Source organism: Onychostruthus taczanowskii, unplaced genomic scaffold (assembly GCF_017590055.1).
Source record: "Onychostruthus taczanowskii isolate IOZ18803 unplaced genomic scaffold, ASM1759005v1 scaffold3, whole genome shotgun sequence".
Taxonomy (NCBI): Eukaryota; Metazoa; Chordata; class Aves; order Passeriformes; family Passeridae; genus Onychostruthus; species Onychostruthus taczanowskii.
In genome coordinates, this window is record NW_024500349.1 from 13,546,822 (window position 1) to 13,565,670 (window position 18,849).

General features: G+C 39.0%; 1 non-coding gene across 1 annotated transcript; it reads left to right on the forward strand.

Annotated features, from left to right (window-relative positions):
- Window positions 1-6,864: 6,864 nt before the first annotated feature.
- On the forward strand, window positions 6,865-6,936 carry TRNAG-UCC. Its single transcript has one exon. It is a non-coding gene; the product is annotated as a tRNA-Gly (tRNA).
- Window positions 6,937-18,849: the final 11,913 nt, after the last annotated feature.

Consider the following 18,849-nt stretch of genomic DNA (forward strand, 5'->3'; position numbering starts at 1 on the left):
TAATTGCTCATTTTTCTGTTAGCCTCTGGGATAGGGAATGTTAGCTTATTTAATGCATAAATACTCCAGAGTAATTTCCCCCATATTTATTTTCCACTAGAGCATCAATCATACTCATTTGACAGGGCTCTGGAAAGCATAATCTTTTGGACTGACCATAAAAAATGAAATATGTTAACCTTTTCAGAAGGTAAAGGGAAAAAAGAAGTCCCTACACAACTAAATGCAAGCACGTTGTTACACATATTTCCATGTGCATATTTCCCTAAAGATGCAGAACTTAGTAATTCCCTGTGATCCCCTCCCCTTCAGCCCTTTCAGTTCCCAGAAAGATGGAGATGGAGTAAAACAGAATCTTAGACTCCAGACCAATGTTTAAATGTCCAGCATTATATAGCAAAAATAGGTTATATAGCAAGGATAAAAACAAAAAAGATAAATTATTTCTGTAGCCAAAAGTAATCAGGCTAACGTAGTCTTAAACAAAAGCAGAAACTTTCCCCTAAAAGAGATAGTAAGAAAGGAAAGGATAAAACAACGTGACAAAATAAATCTGGATGTTTCTCTATGGTTCTGATTTTTTCTGCTATTAAAAAAAATAATTTAAAAAAATAATTTAAAAAAATCCTATTTTCAATCAGGTCTTAGTGTTCAGCCTTCACAGTCAAATCTTCCAGTCTTCTACATATAGGTAAAGGCTGTGGATGTGCTTTTCCTTGCTTAAAGAACATGCCAAGAAACATGCTAAGAAAAGGAGAAATGGAGAAAAAGGAGTGTGCTGGAGTGTGGTGGTTTGTTTTTCTTTGTAATCTTAATGTGTTTCTTATTGTGAGCTTACAGTAGTTTCTTCCATGTACCCCGTTCGGTTTCCCCTATGGTTTTGCCCTGAAGTTGTTTACTATTATTTTCCCTGCTAATCCTATGTCAGTCCCCGTGTCAATCTCCCTTGCACCTCCCTGATTTCCAGACCCTTCCCTGCCAATCCTGGAAGTACTGCCCTCTTCCCTTGTTCATCAAATGTAACCCCACCCCTTTCTCTAGAACCTTCCTTGTGTATCACCCTTCTCTTGAAGGTCCATTGGTGTGCCAAGCCTGATCCCCTCCCATGCTATCCCCTATTGGTTGCCTAGAATATGATCCCCACCTACATTCCTCACCTGCTGTTCTACTCTTGGTTAAGATTCATATCCTCCGCTAGTACCCTCCCCTGTTCTTAAGCTGCTTCTACCCTGTTGGAATTATCATTTGTCCCTGGACTCTCTTGGAGGTTGAATCCTCTTGGGAATTTATTCAAGTAGCCCCTCTCATCTCCTTTGTTCTGGCTTCTTCGACTCAGGACTTTATCCCATTGTCGCACGGCGCAGCCCACTGCAGCTGAGAGCTGCGTGGCCCTGTTCACACCCCCACCCAGACTGCTTCAAGGGGTGGTCAAGGGTGGCCACTCTGGGCACGGACCTGGAGGTGAGGGCTACCTGGAAGACATCACCAAGTGACTGCCCGTGTCACTGGAGGGTAAAAAAAAAGAAAAAATAGCCTACTGGATCTTTGAATGTTCTTAACAGCATACGACACTATGTAGGTGACTTGTACATTTGTAGAGATAAAGAGGTTCTTTTACTACTCTGTTTATAAATCTGATCATCTAGAACAGATACTGGTATGAAAAGGTAAGCAAATACAAGGATGTAAGTGACTAAAGCCTCCCTACTTAAAGACTTCAGATGGGGTTAGTAAATCTGGAATAGTGAGAGAAGGGTGAGTAGCTGTCTTCTTCAATAACCCATACTAATTCAAAGGAAAAAAAACCAAACACCTTATTTCTAATAATCCTCTTCATTTGGGGTTGGATTTTTAAAAATGTCTGCATGTTCATTGAATACAGAAAATTAAGTGACTTCTCTTTCCCTGAAGTACCACAGAGAGCCAGTAAAGCTCTGGTTGATTGAGGAGCTAATTTCTAAATATTAAGTAATTTTGTTACACCTGGAAACATCTAAGTCACTGCTGGATGACTGGTAGCTAGTCTGCTCAAAAATATAAATATCCATATATTAATAAACCTCAAAATTTGTCTCCTCAGGTGATATGTCAAAGTAACATAACAGCTAATAGAGCTAGTCAGACTGTAAAAGAATGGGAGTTGTCATTTTATAACTTACCATTTCTATAAAAATCTATCTATATTAAAGCCACTGCGTGTAAAACTTTTGAGCTACGCACTTCCTATTTTTAACACTGATAGAAAGAGGCCCATTCAGAAAGTGATTCATCAGTTTATTTTAGACACTTAACCAGGGCTGTGATGGCCTTGGAGATGATCCTGAAATGAACCACTCCCTGAGGTGCCCATGCACATTAATACACAGCATCCCTACTTCTGAAGCCAAGTGACTGCATGAAAAAGTTTCAGTTCAGGTTTTCATTAAACTTTCTATCCACTGATAATTCAAAGAGAAGCTAAAGAACAAAACCAGTAATGCCTTAGGAATAATTTAAGATATTTTAATTTTTTTTTTTTTTTTTTTTTTTTTGGCAACTGTGCTACATTTTCCGTTTATTTCATCATCTGGATAACTACAAAGAATTTGACTGCTGAGTTTTTATTTTAGCTGTACTGTGCCAGTCTTGTTGGGGCTTCCCTGCATCTGATATTGTGATCTCTCCTTCAAATTAGGAATAATATTTCTCAGGAAATTTTATTTTATTTTTTCAAGTTCACTGCTGTTTATTTTAGTATTATGGATTTTGCATACACCAGGGAAAGCATCTTATTCCTGTCATTAAAATTCAGTTACTTATTGGCAGAGAAAAGAATACTTGGCTTATTTTTGAAAGGTCAGACATATTACTAGGTGTTAATAAAATTCCTTGGAGAGGATCGTGAGAAATTGTAGTGTTTCTAATATTTTATAAAAAGTCCAAAATCATACCATTTTATTAAAAAGAGAAAAAGTAATTTATGACTGTTATAAATAAAGGCAACAAAGTTAACTAGCATTACAAATGTTAAGCAGTGTTTGCAAGGATTTTGATCAACAGCAACGTCAGGAATTTTGAAATGTCATCTTCTTCACAGCCTATTTTAAAGTATTTCTGAATTTGAGTAGTTGTCTTCTTTGACAAACATGTGTTTATGTGTATGTTAACTTTATTGTATGTTGAGAACTGATCACTCATGGAGATTGGACTTGATAGAAAAATAGAAAATAGAAAATAGAAAAATACTTATAACCAACTATGTGAACACTTTGACTGAAGAACAGCATTTGATAAAACTGAAATCAGTAACTAAGACAATCGGTTTATGTATAAAATAATATCAATCATGAGAAAGGTAAGATTTTCAAGCAAAAGCCCTATAAATGTTGGCTGTTATTTTTAATTAACCTTAGACTTGGCTGACCCTAAGTAAATTAGTTCTAAAACCATTTTTTAAAGCTTTTAATTTTTATTTCTATTGGTCCATTATGTCCAAATACATACAACTTTCAAACAGCTCCAAAGGATCAAATGTTTGTAATGTTTGCCACATATTTAGGAAGTTTACTCTGCCAAAATTTAGATGTCTTTAATTTGAAGATTTATTGCTGGTTTTGTTTTTTTTTTTTTCTCAGAGAAGTTGATAAAACTTGTAATAGGTAATAGACATATTCTGTTCCTATGGTAGCACTGAAGAGTTTTGACATGTCCTGGAATATGTTTTTCTTACTCCCAAACTTTTTCTCTGATAAGGACTGAGGAATCCTTTGGACCTAGGGTACAACCATGTCTATATCTTCCAGACTAACTAAATTAAAATCTGTACTCTGCAGAGAAGCTTATTGGCAGAAAACTGGACAAATTCAGTGTTGGCAATGCCTAGGTTTTGTTTATTCCATTTTAATATCTTCTAGATAGCTACACGCTGTGGATCTGCACCACACCAATTTTACAATTAGCCAAGGCCTTGAGCTGTAAACCAAAAGCACATGTGGCATGCCCAGGCCCTCAGCAATGACAGAGGTCACCAGCAGGGAGCAAGGCATGTCCCCTGCCAGAAAAGCCATGATACTGCACCTGCAGGGAGCAGCCTTTGAAACAAGGGTTAATCGAGGGGTTAGCATGGTGATGCACTAAGTAGCTGAAGATGATATTGCAGCAAAAACAGTCACATGTGCAATTTATTTGGTGTAAGCCCCAACAAAGAAAACCTTTAATAAGAAAGCAGAGAGTGTGTGGTTATGTGTGGAATTGGAACACTTTTAATTATGCCACAGCAAAATGCTTCCTCTCAGCTAAAAGCTGTATGCAGTAGACTCATAGCAAACAGATTTGTTGCCTAGTGAATTAAAACCAGATTAGGAAATGCTACCATTGCTCATTCTTTGTGTTCTGGTAAGACATAATAAGGGTTAATTTAATCTGCTTGTTCATCAAGCACTGCTGGAACCTGTGTGCATCTGTGTGTGTGAGAGAGAAAAGGAGGCAAAACAAATAATCAGGACAAATTTCATGCAGAGCCCCTGATTTGGCAATGTGTGTCTATTGCCTGAACACGCAGGAGTTTAGGAGGCTTTGCATTTGAGACTGGAAAACTGGTGTCAGATTTCAACAGATTTCCAGGTGCTTCCAGATGTCCAGAAGTGTTTCTAGAATTCCTTAAGTAGGATAAGACTACTCTGACTTTGGGAATGTGGCCCTCTGAGTTAATCTGCAAGTTTTGGTGCTTAAAATACTTTAGGAATCTCATGCAGTTTTATGAGCTGAGATGCAGGTGGCTGCTTTTCAGAGATCAGCTTAGCCTGTCCCACTTCTCTGTCCCGTTCTGTCTGTACACTTCAACTTCCAGCTTTCTCAGAGCTGGAAATCCTCATTCAGTGCTTTTTCTCAATTCAACAGGGGCCCATCTCTCTTTCCAGTTCTATCACACTGTTTTAAAATCACCTTCTTCATTCTGTAATGCCTTAAATTACAGGATAGTGAGTTCACAAAGAAGATGTAGTTAAGACTAGAAGCTGAAGGATGAGAAATATCATTCTTATAAGAACATCCACACTTCCTCCAGGCTGACTTCTTTAGTAAAGGTATTCAAATTTCCTAAACAGTAAAGTAATTATTTTCAAATATTTGTCCACAGAATTCCAAGTTCCATGGAATTTCTCTGCAAGGGAGTATATAAATAATAACCATTTTTGATGATTGTTAAACCATACTCTTCAGTGATGTTGGAAACAACTCTCACTAGGCTTAAATTTACTATCCATGCCTTTACTAGAAAATATTTATGGTACCTACAGATTAGTAGAAAAGCATGAAAATCATCACAACAAGGTATGTGTTTTTCAGAAGTGATAATGATCAGTGAGTCTGGTGTGTCCCATTTTAACTTCTTCTTAATCTATAAGCCTACTGGCTCAAGGTCAAGGCTCTGTGTAAAAAGGTTCCACAACAAAAGCACAGGAAATGTGGCTCCCAGTAGGACTGGTTTGCTGTTTGTGCACCACATTGCTGAAGTGTGAGTTTGCACAGGAACTTGTGCACTGCATGTCACATGCAGTCAAAATGGACTCTGCACCATTCAGCAAAGCCCTCTGAGTTTGTATTGTTAAATCTTAGTTACAAATACACTTTACATTATGTCCTCATGAGCTATTTGCAGAGCATTCCAAAGAGGATCTCAGCTGGTTTTTGCTGGCTTTTAAAGTAAAATATGATAAGAAAAAGAGAGAAGATTCAATATCCTTACCACAGTGTAGCTGTGCATGACAGACTTTCATTTAAAGTTGCAAAAAAATGTCATCTATACCAACACTTGTAAAATGGTCAGAGTATGCACAGGCCTGGGGGACCTTCTATGGGCCTATTAATTACTCAGATGCCAAATGACAGAAAGTGACAGGATCAGTGGATGTCTGACCAATATTACATATTGCAACTTTTCTGATTTCCACTGCAGGAAGCTGAAGACAGAGGATTTGAGAATGAAAGAGACATGAAGGTCTCTCTGCTTAGGACCTCTCTGCTGGCACAGAATTGTTTCCACCACAAACTTGCTGAGATTCCTACTTGTTAAGAGCCATATCTGCTTGTAAACAGGACATTCTCAGAAGTGAAATCATGGATGCCCTAGAGAGCCCTGTGTTATTCATAGGATATTCTCACACCATGTGAGTTTTTTGAGATTTTGTTCTTCTAAAATACTTTGTTGGCTCTATCCACTGTAGTAGAAAACTTTTCACCACACTTTATGTCACAAAAATGTATTTAAGTTGGAGATTCGGCATTTCAGAATTGTTTCAGATAACCCTCTTTCAAATATCAGTCTTTTGCAACTCTATTTAGTTTATTTTCAGCTGTTTTTTCCATGTAATCTTATGTTTCTTTGGATGATACTGAGAAGACAAAAACAGTAGTTGATGGAAAGGACAACATATGTTGTTTTTTAAAACTTTTTCCACCTTATTTTTCAGACATGAGATAAAAATCTCATGTGCAACATTAATGCTGGAAAGACTGTTTCTTTTACTAAAAAATTAAGATGCTTATTTCATCAGATGTCAGCCAGCCTTTTTTTCCAGTTGTGCACAGTCCCCCTTCTGAAGGTTTTAGTGCTATTTGGAATTTCTTTTAAACCAATCAGGACGTTGGAAACATCTTACTGAACAAAACCTTCTTATCAGTGTTTAAAAACAAAGAAGCAAACAAGCTTCTAATTTTCTAGTAGCCTTGGAGAAAACTTGAGTTTTCTCAGTAGCTTATTTTAGACACTCCCTCAGTAGCTCTTTGTTGTGCTTGAGGGCAGGCAGTAAATCCTATGGGGAAATTGGGAACGGAGGGAAGCAGGAAAGGAAGGAGCAAAGCAAGCGAAGACGCGGCATCACAGCGGCGTTGGTGGTATAGTGGTGAGCATAGCTGCCTTCCAAGCAGTTGACCCGGGTTCGATTCCCGGCCAACGCAGTAGCATTTTGACGCCGTTCCCAGAGGAGGTGCTGCCATCCACAGGGATGCGAGCTCCGGGAAGAGAGGGAGCTTCAGGAGGTTTAGTCATTTTGACGCCGTTCCCAGAGGAGGAGGTGCTGCCATCCACAGGGATGCGAGCTCCGGGAAGAGAGGGAGCTTCAGGAGGTTTAGTACGGCCGGGTGCGCAGGGCAGGACCGGGGGGGTCGGGTGGGGATCCAACGTGGCGCAGGGGCAGCAAAGATGTGTGTGCCGGAATGAGAGAGGGGGTGGGTGTGGCATTGTTGGACATGGGAATTGCCCCAGGAATTGACCATAGGTGAAGGGAGCTTCCTTTGTGGTGGTGGGACTGCCTCTGGATCAGTGTGGTGTCCGGGTCTGTACTCAGTATTGGAGATTCCTGGGAGTTCTGGAGAAGGCTACAAGGATGGTTGGAGACCATGGCATTTCTACTCTGAAGAAAGAACAGAGGGCAAAGAAGGGGAATCTTACTAATATGAAAAAATATCTGAAGGCAGGGTGCAAATAGAATGGAGCCAGGCGGTGCCCAGTGGCAGGACAAAAGAGAATGGGCACAGACAGACAGACATATGGAAGGTGCCCTCTGAACATCAGGAATTTCTTTTTCATTTTGGGGGTGGCTGAGCATTGGTACAGGTTGCCCAGAGAGAAGGTTGCGGAGTCTCCATCTCTGGAGATTTTCAAAAGCTGTCTGGACATGGTCCTGGACAACTGAGCGTTCCTGCTTCAGCATCAAGGTTGAGCAGATGGCATCCAGGGGTCCCTTACAACCTCTGCCCTTCTGTGCATCAAGCCAAGCAGTCCAGCCAAGGCGAGAACTGAGGGTAAAGGAGCACAAAAGGTGTTTATGATTTCTCTAGGAGTGGGATCAGCACCAGGAGGGGGCTGAGGCAAGGCAGCCAAGGAAAGGTGTGTTACTCCAGCACAGCCAGAGCAGTGCATAGCAGTTGTGATTCACTACAGAGACAGCAGCTGGTGCCTTCAGATGATACAGAAGGGTCTAGAGTCAAGCCCCTCCCAGCAAGGCTTGCTGTCTGAGTGCCCAGTCAGGTCTCTGAGAGGGCCAACCAGTTTTGGTGATGCAATTAATCTCTGTCAATCCCATGGCTCAGAATCTTATTATACTTGAAACCTGACTCTTGACAACTCTTTCTGAGAAAATGTGCTATCCCAAAGCAATTTTGAAATAATTTCTATTATGTTTCCAAAAGCTGTTTATGTGACAATTGCAGGCAGGGCCTACTCACACAGTAGGCTGCGGTGAATGGAAGAAAAAAAATGCAATTATAATGAATGTTCACCTCTTTTGTTTTAGTGTCCCTTTTTTTTTTTTTTTTTAATAATTCCTCATGCAGGAGAAAATGCATTCATAGGTTTATAAAAATCCAAAGAAGGAAAGAGCTAAAGGAGATGAGCTAGCCCAATGAGAAATTCTAGCCATTTGCACTTCATAGTTGACTAAGAATGTGTAATGACTAGAGTTCCTAGGATGAGTGGAGAATAGGAGATACAGGCTGTGAAAATGTAGTTAAAATAGACCAGATAGATTTTAAAAAGTTTGATAATTAGGATGAGGATTAAATACTCTGTCCTTCTAGAAGAGAAGAGATTCTGGAAGCAGTGGGTGGGTGCAATTCCAGCTGGAGACAAGGGACTGAAATTTAAACCAGAGGGGTTTTACCTGCCCAGATTCTCATTGTAACTTTTTTGTTACTAAACTACTAAAATTAAGCTAATGAGTCAAAATTATTAGTTGCCCTACTTGAATCCTATTAGATTTCTACAGAGAACAAAAAAAAAAAAAAAAAAAAAAAAAAAAAAAATTATTGTTTGTATAAACCTGGATCCAACTAGAGGGAAAAGCCTCACATGAAAGACTAGAAAATGCTGAAAAAGATCTGCTGATCCACCAGGGATGCTCCACTTCAGGGCAAGGCCAGTGGCTGGATGGAACAAACAAGGCATCACACTCTCTAGTACATGGTTACTCAAGGTCCACTAGCAGCCACTCCTGTCCACTTCAGGCTTTAGACTGAGCTCTCAGATGACAGGTGAAAAAGGAGACAACAACAATATGAAACTGAAAGAGGGATTTGGACTCAGTGTCCCACATGCCCAAAATTATAAATCAATACTCTATATGTACTTGCTCTGGTAGCAGTTCTCATAGATATGACTGTGCTTGCCAGATGTGTTTCTCACAGTTTCTTATATCTGTGGTTTTCTGTAGCAAGTGGAAATACAAAACTTGGTATTTTCTCATGACTTAAAGGCAGTAACTTTGCTGAGAACCTGTAAGCTATGAGATGCTTCTGGATTTTTTTATTTTTACTGCACAGGAAGGCAGTGATACGTTTTGTTGTTCAGCTCTATTTTAACACTTCAGTTGGAATTGTGCAAAGTCTTGAGATGTCCTTGTAGTGTGCACAGTGGCAGCATTCTATGCTAGCAATACTCAATTAGTAGGGTCTCACAGCTGATTAGCAGTGAGCTGTGATGCAGCTTTGCAATCAGCTCCCAAGAAAGGTACAATGCCATTTTAGAAGCTGGATGAAAACCACCTTCAGATACAACTTCATTTATAGAATTGTGTCTTAGAACCAGAGTATCACAGCATGGCCTGGGCTGGAAGGGACCTTCAGGATCATCTAGTTCCAACTCCTTGTCGTGGATAGAACCCCCCTTCACCAGATTGTTCCAAGTCCCATCCAGCTTGGCCTTGAACGCTTCCGGGGATGCAGCAAACATAACTAACTTCTCTAAGCAACCTGTTCCTCAGTGCCTCACCACCCTCACAGTAAAGAATTTTTTTCCAATCTACATATCTAGTCTACACCCACTCTCAGTTTGAAACCGCTCCCCCTTGTCATGTCACTCTATGTCCTTGTGAATATCCCTCTCTGTCTTTCATGTAGTGATTTGTGTTTGATTTATTCCTTGTTTTGAGTATAGGGAAAGATTTTACCTATTGCTGTTATGGATGGTTTAAAAAGAGAAGGGAGAATTTTCTAGTGGCATCTGATTCCTGTCCACTTATTCATTTCAGGAGCACAATATCTACATATCAACAATAAATTCTCTACAAAATTTGTAGCACTCTTCTTAAAAAAAAAAAAACAAAAAAAAAAAAAAAAAAAAGCCCCAAAACCAAAGTCCTCGAGCTTTCCATCCACAATAATCTGAGGTTAGATATTTTAAATATCAAACATTAAACTTAAATATTAAACTATCAAATATTAAAGCTTTTTTTAAAAGAACACCATAATTGTTTAAACACTTAATATGTTGACTGATATAATTCTGCTGCTTTCTTCAGCTTCCTACTCTAGTTCTGTGTATATTCACATTTTGACATTTGCCTTACAATTAATTTATATAATTTTAGAGTATAAAGCAGATACATTAATTTAGCGTTTGCTGCACACTTAGTGAAAGTAACTGTAAAAATATTGAGGATCCTGCACTTGTACATTCTTGTTGCTCAAATGAAATGGAAGGAAGGAAGGAAGGAAGGAAGGAAGGAAGGGAGAGACACATATGTACACTCACACGCCTTTCTGAGTGCATGATTTGACTAACATCGCCCTAGCAGTCTTTCTGAAAAATGGGTAATAACACAGTATATTTTTTTTCCATTTCTTTTCTTCATCTCCTCAAAATAGATTCAGGTAGTTTTTATGCTCTAGCATATTTTTGGACTATTCAGGAGGAAAAATATGCTTCCAACAATCTTATGAAAATTCCATTAACACACATCTTGGCCTGAGACTTCTTTGAACATCAAAGTAAGCTACAAGTTAATTCACTGGCATCCAGCTGCATTTGGTGCTATGCTCATCATAGTAAGGAGGCCTTTTTCTGTTTCCATCTTTCACTGCTTATGTCAAACAGTTTACAGAGAGGCAGTATAAATTCAGACAGAGTGCTAGGAATGCCATCAATGAGTTTGGGAGTTTACATTGTGTTTGTGTGAGGTCACTGCATGTTGTCTTCAATGATCAATGGCCTAGTGAATGCTTTTAAAGCCAGGGGCTACCCTCAGCGTCTTCAGTTACTCCATGTTAGGTTATGTTTTATTAAAAGGGCTTAGGCAATTCTTCTCTTGCATTTTTTAATAATGGATTTGTGACTGTTCAGTGGGTTTTTGTGCCACTTCCCTGTACTAATAACAAGAAGTCAGGTGACCAGTAAGATAAATGATATTTAACCTAGCAGTGACAGATGTAGCAGAGGTGAAAAGGTTATATCTATTAATAAACAAAGTTTGAAAGCCTTTTAGCACCATCTTTCACATCACGCTTATCTGACCTTTTGCATAAGATGACTTTCACAGGCTTATTACAATGAGGGGGGGGGGAAAAACCCAACTATTTTGGTGGGATTATTTTTTTTTTAAATAAATAAAATAAAATATTAAGAATTTTAAGTTGTCTTCCAGACTGAATGAATGAAGTGCTGGTGGTACTGCAGATAGGATTTCACTTGGATGAAAAAATATAGTAGGTTTATTTTGGTCCCTGTGGGTACTGACATTTTAACCCACTTATCTCTGATTTATTCAATCCCTGACAGCCCCAAAAAGTGATGCATTTTGCCTGAAGGCTCTGTAGATGAGGCAAGTTGACATATGCTTTTTCTTTCTGTTAAGGGGGTAATCTCCTCCGTAGTCCAGTGGGTGAAGCAGGGGGAAATAGAAAAGGAAAATTTTCATGATAAGAATTTTTTTTCCCTCAAATTCCTAGTGGCTATTGTATAAAATAACCCTTCAATTTACTTTATATAAATGCAGCCTTTAAAGGTCAATGTCTATGTCATCAGTAGTAATCCACAGGTTGTTAAAATTTGTAGCATGGTAAAACTAAAAAATAAATAGGGATATTCTTGAATAATTGTTTATTTTAACTTCTATGCTAATAAAAATACTCAGAGCATACGTAGGTAAACTCTGTATGGATTAAGATGAGGTGGAAATATATTTTATAATTCCACACTTAGACAAATCCCTCTTAGACCTCTAAGATCATCAAGTCCAAGCTTTGTTCAAATACCACCATGTCAACACAACCATATCAAGAAGTGCCACGTCTACCTGGCTTTTGACAGGTTTGTCTTGCTCTGAGTTCCAGAGGTAGTGACCCTCCCACTTCCCTGGGAAGCCTGTTGCAATACTTAGCCACTCTTTTAGTAATTTTTTTTTTCCTAATATCCAACTTGAATCTCCCCTGATACAACTTGAGGCCATGTTCACTTGTCCTACCACTGCTTTCCTGCCTCACCTTTCTGCAACCTCCTCTCAAGAAGTTCTGGAGAATGACAATGTCTCTCATCAGCCTCCTTTTCTCCAGGTTGAACAACTTCAGCTTCCCTGAAGTTGGATTTATGTTTGAGACCCTTCACCAGCTTCATTGCCATTCTCTGGACAGGCTCCAGCACCTCAGGAGAGCCCAAAACTGAACACAGGACTTAGGGTGTGGCCTCACCAGTGTGTGCACAGGGGGACCATCACTGCCCTCGTCCTGCTGACCACAAACCGGATCCTGCTGGTACAAGACAGGATGCCACTGACCATTTTGGCCACCTGGGCACACTATGGCTCATGTTTAGCTGGCTGGAAACCAGCACACCCAAGAGCTTCCCTGAGAAGCTGGGCAGTTTTCAAGCCACTCTTCCCCCTACCTGGGGTTGTTGTTACCCAGGTGTAGGACCCATCACTTTACCTTGTTTAACCCTGCACAACTGCGTTGGCCCACTGATCCAGCCTACCCAGGCTGGCCTGGACCTCAGGATCTCAAGTTTAGTTTTGTGCTGTAGCACAGACAGATCCTGATCTTAAACTAAGTGTGATTAATATCAGGGAATTACCAATAAAATCTGATCCTGCATTTCTGGGTTGTCTGCAAAGCTGAAAGGCAAGGAATCCAAGTGAAAGAAAAATGAGTGGGGCATGGTCATAATGTCTTGTTTCAGGAATTAATTTCAGGGATTAATTCTGGGAAGAAGGACAGGGTCCTACCACCTTAGCTAAGAGTGCACACAGGAGTTTGCTTTTTTATATCTTGAGAAGAAAAACCTTATGTTCCAGCTAGCACTTGCAATGTTTTAGGATGCACCTGAAGCTGAAACTGAGGAAACACACCTCTGCCTGACTGAAGAAATGTACTCCCAGAAAGCACAGAATTTCCTTCCAGGGCATGAAGCAACGGCTGCCTCAGTAACTGATCTGGTCTCCAGACTGGATTTCTGGGAAGATGTGTCATCTTGCCTAATGTCAAGATGTGCAGAATGAGAAATGCAGAATCAAGAAAATTATTTCTTCTACAACTGGCCATGCTAAGACTCCTGTCCTTTTAGCTATATAACAGTTAATTTTTTACTGGACATCAGCTGAGGATTTTTGAAAAAAGTGAAATAAACTTACTCAGATTTCTGCTGTTTCCTTGTCTTATTTTAGTTTAGGGGTGAAAAACAAGAGAAAGCTTTGACTTTTTGTCATTCCCAATTTCCTTGTAAACATAATATAGAAATTGTAATTGGAGAAAAAGGCCATCTAGAAGAAAGAAACATTAATTAATGTTTTATTATAAATAAGTTACATTAAGGATTGTCATTTTCATAGTCATGCAAAGATAAATAGTGGTTTAGAATGACATAATGTGTCACCAACTCCCTGATAGAAATGATCAGTAGTACAAAGAAAACAGAAAGCCTGGCTAAGTTTCCACTTCGTACTTTTGTTTATGTATTTATGTACTTCTTTTTCATCCAAGGCTGTCAAACTGCTTCACAGCTATTAAAGTTGAATGGCATAGTCCATTTTCCAACAGCACAAGGGCAAAATTGACTGTTGATGTACCCTGTTAATTTAGACGCCTAGGGCCTGATCCAAGTCTCCTTCAAGTTAAACAACACACAGCCACTGACTATTGGAAATTGGCTGACACCAGTAGTTGCAAAAAAAAAACAAAACCAAAAACAAAACAGGAAATTCTATTCTCTCTGTTCTGCATGCTCAGCAAACCCTAATATGGATCCCCCATTTAAGAGACACTTTAACATATTATTCAATTAGCCATTATTTTTCATTCTATCCCAGAAAGTAATGTTTTATTCTCTCTTAATAAATAAACACACTCATATGTTTAGATGGTTTTCCAGAGAACTAAATACCTCTTCCATTATTTTATCTACATTTCTGTCTGATGCTTCACAACAGTTCAAGTGTAATAACTAGCCCAGTGCTCTTTCCAGACTTGTACTGAGTCTTCAAACTGCTAAGAAAATGAAACATGAAATCGGGATTTATGTGACATAGATGACATATGATCATTTTTTTAGATTAAAACAACCCAGCCTAAACCCACAGTGTGCTTAATTGTTTCATATTCTCAGTCACACCACTGCTTTGTGGTACTTTCTGACACTTCAGACTGTCCCAAAGCAAACATCTCATTAATCCTTAGATTCTTTGCTCATTCTCTTATCTGTTCTTTGTAACTGAGACCTTTCTGTGCTCACACAAGATAAGGTTCATAAATAATGCCATTGTCATACCATTCTCATTTCTCTTTGAGAATTCTTGATAATTCTAGAAAACCTGAAAACAGTGACCCTCAGTAGCTGACATTGAGAAGGCAGCATTGGGAAGCTGCCATGAAGAGAAGCATGTTCTGTCATCAGCAATTTCTTACTTCCAGAATCTGAGCTTTAGGTGTAAAACACAATATTTAAAGAAGTTTCTGTAATTTCCTTATATGAAATAATTTCATATTATTACAGTTTCACTTGAGAACAAACTGTTGATGACTAAAACTTGTACACTGCAGGTATTAATGAGCACTGAGGTCTCTTCTCTTTGGAAATTCATCAATAGGAAATGAAAAGCATTTTTTTAAAAAGAAATTATATTTATTAGTAAGGAAAAAACCCATGTTGGATTAGGTGCTTCTACAGCTCCTATTACCATAAAGTTAGAGCAATTTAAAGTCTTTAGTGTTTTCTTTAAAGTAGAGAAGAACTGTCCTCCCCAATTTTGCCAATGGGTGAAAGAAGGCAATGTAGCTATATTTTGTGTCTCTGAGGCATAAAAGAAGCCAACCAACTGCCTCAGGAAAATCTGTGACAGAACAGCTACTTGAATCCAGATTTTCTAATGGTCTGACCAGTGGGCTGTTCTTCCCATCCTGCAGCTGGAAAAGTTATTTTAAAACTGCAAATATACCTTTTGGTGCCTCAGAATAGTTTCCTCTCAGCAACTTCTACCAGCAGCTTGTATTCTGGTGCCTCTCACCATTATCTTAATTTCTCCCTGTGGCTTTGTAGACAACTCCCTCCACTTTTTTCATTCTACCCATTCTACTTGGAATCTGGCCCCATGCTCCCCAGCCTGCTTTTCAGTGCTGGGAAGAGGAAAGGACACATCATTAGTGCTCAATGGTTTTCTCAGCAGGTAATCCTAGCCAGATAAATTAGTCCATATTTAAAGCCCTAGGTCAGAGGGTTTTACTTTGTGGACAGTGGGAGGGTCTGAGTTTCTGTGCAGTGAAGACAAGTCCTTAGAGAATGCCTCAGCACAGGCAGTGCTTTTGCTGGCAATTAGAGCCAATTTGGTGTAAAATTATAGGTCTCGTGTCTTTGAACGAGTATGCTGAAACAGTTATCTCCAACAATTTTGTGGTACAGACGTACAATCACAACAAAGCCCTGTGAATCCATGCGAGATTTCCATGGGGAATCAGGGTTTGAAACATCCAGCCCCTGGCACTCTAATTAGCGAGAGTTTGTTTTGCTGACTGCAGTCTTTAAAGCCTCCAGTTATCCTTCATATATGGTAGAACTGGTAGACCATTAGGGCCACAGTGCTCCTGTGATGTGTGACCCAGTCTAGATTCTGGTGGTTTCATACCAGAGAGGATTGTCCTGCCTGTGTGTGTCTGGTCATTTGGGTGTCACCACAGTGTCCCACTGTGCTGCTGGCAAGGGGCTGAGGTGACATGATGAAAAGGGGAGATCTTCCTTCTCTGTCCTCCTTTCCATCTTCCATGGTGTGAGGCCTTGATCCTATTTCTGTCCTTCTGAAGACCTTACTCATGGCATATAATATTAAAAATCACCTGGGAGACTCTGTGGCATAGCTCGATCAAAGAAGGGTTAAAAGAAGTTAGTAGCTTGGCATTAGGCAAGCCTGAAAAATCTGTCCAAAAAATCTGGATAAACACCTAGGTCAATTAGACCTCACTAAGATTTGTCCTGCCAGAGCTGACTGGCTGTAGTTTTTGGCTGGTTAATTTAAAATCACATCACGTATGGATACACTATACTGCTTTTACAGGAGGGTAACCTTAGCCATAGTTTAACTCAAGTGTTATGTGTTGTGAATCTCTCCAGATAACTCAGTCTGACCACCAGTATGGAAAAACTTTTCATTCAGAGTCTTTTGTTTTACATTCCATATTAAGTTTACTTAATATAGATTACCAGATACTCCAGAGAGAATCAGCTGCCATCACTGTTTAGTTTTTTCTCTGCAGAAATCAAATTAAATAACATATCTAAATCCTTAAAGCAAAGCAGCAGTGTCTGCTCTGGCTCCATTTTCACTTGTGCAGCACTTTTTTTTAACAGAAGAAACCTCTTCATGCTTTCTCAGGAATTCATTAAAGATTAGTTTAGATTCACTAACAAGGCAGCCTGGTGGAAACTCCATAATGTTCCAATTTTCCAGTTCTTCACCACAGATGTATTTTCTACCTATGGCAATTACATGCATCAGGATGGATCATAAAATGGTATTCACTAAATTTAATTTACAGTCTCTTGTATGGTTCCAAGTTAACTTTTGATTTTGATGGAAAAAGACATAGCCTTAAAACCATCAAACTCTCTTAAATAAAAGCCAACTACTCTTTTTTTAAAAGCAAATTTATCTTCTCACTCTGAAATATGAATTGAATCTTTGTGGAGTCAGCAATGCTAGGATTTCAGTGGTGCACTGAACTAAATATGGTCATAAAAATGTGTCATCATTTTTGCACTTCATGAAAATGAGTTTAGCCAGATCTCAACCTAAACTTAATAATAACCAGAGACATTTCATCAGAGATATCCAGATACAGTAGCTTCAGAAGAGGATTACTGTACCTTCAAACTATATCAGTTTTTATTGACTCACATATTTAAAGGAACCCAAGATTTCTTGGCTGATATGAAATGGAAACTCTCTCAGAACACGGTTATACTTTACTGGACTCCATAAACTTCTGGTCCATGGGCCCACTCTTCCCTGGGCCTCCTGAAAACTATTTCCTGCAGTGTCTTTTTAGGATGCACAGATATGTGATATTAATAAATTATATTCTGGGAATTTACCCTAATCTTTACATGAGGCTTCTGGGCCTTTTTTTTTTTTTTAATTATCTGTGGATGTAAGGGTGGACCTCTGTCAAATTTGTCACTGTAGTGCATCCTGAATAGTGGCTAAAAAAAATTATTGTCCATATGTAAGATCAATGTTTGGAATGCATGAATACGCTTTAATTGGTTTTCAAGTGATCAGCATGGAAGACTGATGGGCTTTTACACATACCCTGGCAAAAAAGAGAGCTTGGAGATTTCTGCAGCAGCTGGAAAGAGCTGCAGCATGTGCCCAGCCATTTCTGGAGCCAAAAAGCAAATTTTCTGTGCGGCAGTCTAAAAATCTTTGGTTTAAATACCCTTAGTGACCTCTGCCAAATGAGTGAGTAAACACAATCAAGCTAGGTAATGGCAGATTTTGCACCCTAAAATGCACTGTAATCTGCCCCAGTTTTGGCAAATAAGTGGATTGACATTTTCTTCAGCAAATGGTAGAAATAAGTTAAATCAGTGGAACCATGAAGGCTCTGGTACCTGTGATACTTGCCATCTGCCTTTATGGACAAAGTCACCTGCCACTGTCATATTCTGTGGTCAATAAAACATTCTCAGTCATTCTCAATTAGCCAATACAAAGGCAGCCTGTGGCATCAGACATAAATTTATTTCTTAGATAATCAGAAAAGCCACAAGGTGGGATACGAAGGGGACCAAAAATGCCTTAAGATGTTGGCTGTTTCTGCTGTGAGGCAGATTATTTAGGTGCCTGCCTTTGATGTAAAACTGATCTGTGCTTTTTCCAAACTGTTTGGAAAGAGAAAAGAAACAAAGTAGCTATTTCACTTTTTAAAAAATACGGATGTCTAATTAACATTTTTTCAATGGTGAGCTAAATTTTGATTTTGGAAGGAAAGGATATGTTTGAAAACATGATGTACTATTTTTGTTAGATCTTCAGTGTGTTTGTATATGTGCCGATCCACAGAGTTCAGTTGAGTGGCATAGACTTTGTAAGAACCAGCACTTCAATTTTAAACCAGCAGCAAAAACCGGCCTGCTCTCTAAATTCATAAATTATTGACACAGAATCAGTGAGACTGCAACAGCTAATTGGCCCCTCTGGTCAGTTCTCAATGGTCCAGAGAAGTTCATTGGTTTCAGATACAGGCTTTTAGCTGAGCTGTAGGCTGAAATATTCCCAGAGTTTGAACAAGTTCATGCTCTTTGTTTGCTTTTTAAATAGCATATATCAAGGCCAAGTCTTGGGAAGGAACAATGAGGTCGAGATATGTCCTTGGTAAGGAAAAATGTGAGATTTGGAACTGACCTCTAACATGGATTTAGTCTTGAAATACTGTATCTTAAAAATCAGAAGCGGAATTTCAACACTTGTGGTTGTAGATCTAGGAATTTATCTGTGAAGTTAAGAGCATACATACTTAGAATTATCCAGCTGTGTGTTTTTGTGTCAGTTGTTTTATTATTTCTTTGTAAAGTACTAATACCACACTATTATGGTTCTTTAAAAATTTACAATGGTC